The following is a 6,293-nucleotide window of genomic DNA, read 5'->3' on the forward strand; positions in this document are numbered from 1 at the left end:
GCTCCCCAATCCCCTTGTCCATGCTAGAGGTGAGGGCCTGAAGCCAAGTTAGGCCCAGACTGGGACAGTGTGGGGAGCTTGCTGGGAAGGTGGATCGATGATGGTGCCGCTGCAGGGATTGACTGAAGGGAGGAAGGAGGAGGGGCAGCTGGACTCTGCCCACCCTGTCCCTGCCCTTTGTCCTAACCTCCAGAAGGTCACTTCTCTGGTTCTTCATTGTCCAGAGATTAGGCCCAGTGAGTTGTGGGCCCCCTTTCCCGCCAAATCCCCCACCTCTTTAAAAATCTTTTTTAATTGTAGATAGACACAATGCCTTTATTTTATTTATTTTTTTATGTGGTGCCAAGGATCCAACCCAGTACCTCACTTGTGCTAGGCAAGCACTCTACCACTGAGCTCCAACCTCTGCCCTCCAGGTCCTCTTCTTTTTTTTTTTTTTTTTTTTTTAGAGAGAGAGTGAGAGAGAGGGGGACAGAGAGAGAGAGAGAGAATTTTAATATTTATTTATTTTTTCTTAGTTCTCGGCGGACACAACATCTTTGTTTGTATGTGGTGCTGAGGATCGAACCGGGGCCGCACGCACGCCAGGCTAGAGCGCTACTGCTTGAGCCACATCCCCAGCCCCAGGTCCTCTTCTTCTAAACAATTTCAGAGAGCAGCTATAAAGGGAGGGTGGGGAACAAAAGGACCAGGGTCTTAGGCAACCTGGGAGCTTCCTGTCCTGGAACATGGGAATGGCTGGGGGCTTGGGGATGGAGCGACATTAGAGAAAGATGATGATAGAAGGCCAGCAACAGAAGCTGGTAACCTTAAGCTAATGATTTAACTTTTCTGAAATACAACTTGCTCACCTATAAAATCAGGAAAATAATAGTGCCATGAAGTAGCATGGGGTGGTTATAAAGATTAAATAAAGCAGCTGGGCGCAGTGGTGCACGCCTGAAATCCCAGCTGCTCAGGAGGTAGAGGCAGGAGGATTCAGAGTTCCAAGCCAGCCTCAGCAAATTAGCGAAGCTCAGTGAAGCCCTAAGCAATTTAGTGAGAACTGTCTTTAAGTAAAATACAAAATAGGGCTGGAGGATGTGGCTCAGTGGTTAAGTGCCCCTGGGTTCAATCCTCAGTACCAAAAAATTAAAATTAAAATTAAATAAGGCAATTTATGAACTGCTTAGCATAGAGCCTGGCATATAGGAAGTGCTCAATAAACTCAGCAAGGTAGCACATGACTGTAATCCCAATGATGGGAGGTTGAGGCAGGAGTATCACAAGTTTGAGGCCAGTCTCAGCAATTTAGCAAGACCTTCATCAACTTTGCGAGACCTTGTTTCAAAATAAAAAATAAAAATGACTGGGGATGTAGCTTAGTGGTAAGGTGCCCCTACGTTCAATTCCCAGTACCAAAATAAAAAGAAAGAAAAGGAAGTATTAATAAATATGATTATGATGACTTTGATGATGCAGGGGGATTTGAAGGCAAAAATGGGAAACAGATCCCCCATAATTTTGCTAGTTGTACCATCTGCAGGGTGAGGGGACTATTTGGATAATGGAATCCATGACTGTCCTTTGTGAGGTCAAAAGCCTCAGGACCTGCATCTTTCGGGGCTGAACAAGCCACTCTGAGCCAGGCCATGGATAGACTCCAGAAATTTCAGGAACAGAACCCAACAGGGGGAGTACCCTCTGGGGTGGTTCTTTCCCCACCTTTCACCTCTGGTCTTGAGGTTATTGCAGGACTACAGATAGATAGGTGGGCATGGGGAGACACCCACATTGGCTAAAGCTCAAGATAACAGGGAGCTCGGCTGGGGTTGTAGCTCAGTGGTAGAGTGCCTGTCTAGCATATGTGAGGCACTGGGTCCAATTCTCATCACTGCATGTAAATAAAATAAAATAAAGGTCCACCAACAACTAAAAAATTAAAAAAATGGAATAACAGGGGAGATGGTACTGAAGATGAAACATAGGCCAGGGATAGCCTATGTAGGAGGACTTAAGTGCCACTAACTTGGAAACGCAGATCCTGGGAGCTGATGAAGATCAAGCGATTCTTCAACAGAAGAAGGGCAAGCAGGCCTTAGAACTGGGGGAGCTCTGGGCTAGGTGTGGTGGCCCAAGCCTGTAATCCCAGCCCTAAGACAGGAGGATCGTGAGTTCAAAGCCAGCCTCAGCAACTCAGCAAGAACCTGTCTCTAAATAAAATATAAAAAAGGTCTGGGAATGTGGCTCAGTGATTAAGCCCCCCTAAATTCAATCCCCAGTAATACAAAAGAAAAAAGAACTGGGAGAGCTCACTGAAAAGAGGTAGTATGTGGTATTATTAGCCTGTGTCAGTGGTTCTCAATCAAGGGTAACCACCCCCATTTGGCAATGTTTAAAGACTTTGTTTACATTCCCAAATCTTTTAAAGTTTTTTATTTTTGAGAGAGGGTCTTGCTAAATTGCTAAGGCTGGCTTTGAACTTGCAATCAGTCTCCCAAGTCATTGGGATTACAGGCATGCACCACCACACCCAGTTAAAGCCTTAAAGATGTTTGGGTTGTCACACTGGGAGTGCTACTGTCATCTGTGAGTGACATCCAGGGGTGCTGCTTAGCATCCTACAACCCCAAAGGCCCATCCCCAACAATGAAGATTATCAAGGGCAAAATGCCAATGGTGCCGTTTTCATCAGCTTTTTTTTTTTTTTTTGAGAAAGAGAGAGAATTTTTTAATATTTATTTTTCAGTTTTCGGTGGACACAACATCTTTATTTTATTTTTATGTGGTGCTAAGGATCGAACCCAGCGCCCAGCACATGCCAGGCGAGCGCATTACTGCTTGAGCCACATCCCCAGCCCCATCAGCTTTTTTTTTTTTTTTTTTTTTTTTTGCTACTGTGGCTAAAAGAACAACTGACCAGAACAATTTTAAGAGAGGAAAAAGTTTATTTTGGGGCTCACAGTTTCAGAGGTCTCAGTCCATCGACCGCCAGCTCCATTTCTCGAGGCTTGAGGTGAGGCAGAACATCTCAGTGGAAGAGAGTGGTGAAGGGAAGCAGCTCATATGATGGTCAGAAAGCAGAGTGACTCCACTCGCCCAGATATAAAATATATACCCCAAGGCACGCCCCCAGGGACCCACCTCCTCCATCCACACCCTACCAGCTTTCGATTTTCACGCAGTTAATCCCATCAGGGGGATTAATTCACTGATTGGGTTAAGGCTGTCATGACCCAGTCATTTCTCCTCTAAGCCTTCTTGCATTTTCTCACACATGAGCTTTCAGGGGAACAATTTACATCCAAACCATAATAGGTGCCAAGGTTGACAAACCTTTCCCTCCCAGATTGAGATTCCCGCAGCCCCTCACAAGACACTGATGCAGGATATCTGCAGGGCATCTAGGAGTTAGGCAACTTGAGGGCCAGTTCTCTAGGCTAGCTCCGGAAGGCTTCCTGCACAACTGATGTACCCGCAGGCAGCCTGGGAGGATGGCTTAGGGGAAGCCAGGAGAGCAAGAATGCCCCTGATTTGATGTAATCACAGTAGACAGATGGAGTAGATGCCTTTCCTTTGTCTCCAGCAGATCCCCAGCAGGTCTCAGGCCCCAGCAACTGAGAGTTAAAGATGGATGTCATATGGTTGTCATCTCTTGAGTTTGGGACTAAATGACAGTAGTTGGGGGTTCCACTTGGTCCCACAAATGTTAGACATCCCAGAGAATGGGAAATGTGGTATCATGCAATATCAGGTGTTGAAACACCAACACTCACCCTGTCCTCTTCAGTGAGGAGCAGGGAACTCTGTTGCCTCTGCAGCCCAGGGCAGTCCCCTCTTCCTCCACAGAAACAGGCACGAGTTAGTCTCACTACCAGGCTGGGCTGGGGCTGGGGGCAGATCCCTAAGTGGGGATCAGAAATAGGTCTCCTTCCTAATCCCCCTAGGGGGAGGGCAGCAACAAGAATCTCTTATGTTTGGCAAGACAAAATCCCAGGATGAACTTGATGAAGAGGTGAAGGAAATCACTGGGAGATTTGACTCACAGATATGAATCTCAGGCTGAGGCTCTGGATGCCACCTCCACACCCACAAAGTAGGAAGTGGGTGGGGCCATCTGGGGGACAGCGGAAAGAACAGACATGAGATTTTCACTCCCACCCCACCCCCAAGGTGCTGCTGCAAGAAAGGGGTCTCTAATCCAAACTGGCTTTCTTGGAGAGCTTTAGCCTCTAGGGCTCACTGCTTGGGACTGGGTCTAGGGCAATGGTGACACAAGCTGCATCCCTCCTTCTAGCTCTTGGGGAGGGGAAAGAACAGAGAAGGATTGAAGTGAGGAGGAACTCAGATTCAGAACTAAGTAGATTCAACTCTTTGTGAGGTGAGTCTTTGTCTAGAGCCCCTGATAGGGAAGAATAGCCCACCCTGCAGTGTTCTTTTCAGGTAGAAAGAGATGAGGGTGGGGAGCAGCTACCTGATGTTGCTAAATGTCCTGATCCCTGGAAGTGATGGGGAGGGATTGGAATTTGAAAATGAGAGCCCTCAGATCATCTGTATAAGGAATATTTTTCTTTTTTCTTTTTGTGTTGGGAATTAAACCCAAGGTCTAGTGCTACACTCCCAAGGAGCTTTAAGTTCCAATGTGAGCAAGGAGGAGACTCCATAGATCAATAGATGGTCCCCACCCCCACCCTTAATTCTGGACTGATGACACTTTGAGAATAGTCCCAAAGAGAAAGCAACCTCAAGAGGAATCACAGGCAGAGAAGGAGAATCTGAGTCTGAGACTGGCTGGATGAGGCTCCACCTCCAGTCTCTCCACAACCACCCTGCCTGACAGCAGGCTGGGTGGGGTCGGGTGGCTGGCCGTGACTGTGACTCAGGTTTCTGTGGGCAGCCAAGGCAGCCAGAAGGGAGGAGCCCAAACCGACAGACAGGCTGGCCAACTGCAGCTTTCACCTCAGCTGTCCTCTCTCTTGGGAATGTAGGGGGTTCTTCTCCAGCTATGCTGGCCTACGGGGGGGGGGGGGGTAGCTGGCCCCTGCTTCCTCCACCTTCCTCAACCAACCTTCAGGTTGCTTCCCAAAGTCTTCAGCCTTTGGCCCTCTCCCCTAGAGGAATGACACAGAAGGAAGAGTCAGGGGTCACTGTCCCTAGGGAGGCCCCAGAATGTCTGTGCCACAGGAAGAAGGGTATAAAAATGATTGATCTTGCACTCAGAGGAAGGGACTGGGGAAATTCTGGGTCCCCCAGCCTGGCTGGCTGGTGTCTAAACAGACTGGTTGTCATGTGAAAGCTAGGGGTTAGAATACAGATGCTGCAGAGTCAGGTCACCAGGCTGAAGTGAGGAGAGGGTGTTCAAGAGCCCCAGCCCAGTCAGAGTTAATGGCTAAGGAGGGATGGCTGGTGCTGAAACCAAAGACCTGTGGTCGGCAGCTGTAGGACTTCCCCTTGGTGGTGGATGAGGGTTCATCCAGCACATTTCCCAACATTTGTCAGGCTGTGATTATAACTGGTGACTGGAAGGTAATATGCATTTACGTTGTATCCTTTGTGTGCCCAGCGTTCTGCATATTTGCCTTGTTAAACTTCATAACTGACAGAGATCCAGCAACTGGCTTCAGATGGCGAACCTGGGATTAGAACTCAGGACTTACTGCCATCACAGCTGGTGATCTTTCTTTTGTGGGAACCAGAGAGTGAAGCTCTTCTAGGGCAGGAAAGGGGAGAAGTTGACTTGAACTTTATCTAAAAGATTGGATATTCCATCACGAGGCCATAGGTGATAGGATGCGAGTGATGGCTGCGTATGGGAACAGATGGCAAGTGAAGAGAAAGCCACTAGTGAAATGCTTGACATGGAGTAGGTTGTCATTAAAAATCTGTACAATGAGGAAGTCAGATCTGTTTGTGAACCATAGCTAGTTTCCGGGGACATCTTAGGAGCTTCTGGAGCTGAGATGCAGCAACAGCGGAAAAAGCTAGTTCGAAAGAGGGACTTTCCAAGATCTAGCGGGGAGAGGAATTTGCAGAGCATCTCTGAGACCGGAGTGGGGGAGGGAAAGGGGAGGAAAGGGGACAGTGCACAGATGATACGTGATTACCGCAAGCGGCGGACGCCACCCAGCGGCCAGAATGCAGCCCTGGGAGCCATACTCAGAGAACCGGGAGCGCGGCATTCTGGGAGTTGTAGTTCATGTGTGCAAGAGGCGTGGCGGCTGGCAGGACTGTCGGGTGCTGTAGTCCGACGTTTGTCGGGTGGAGTTACCCTCGTCGGTCGGACCACGACTCCCGTGGTGCCTCTCGGCAGGCCG

Source organism: Spermophilus citellus (genome assembly GCF_964194105.1).
Source record: "Spermophilus citellus genome assembly, chromosome: 9".
In the NCBI taxonomy this organism is placed as follows: Eukaryota; Metazoa; Chordata; class Mammalia; order Rodentia; family Sciuridae; genus Spermophilus; species Spermophilus citellus.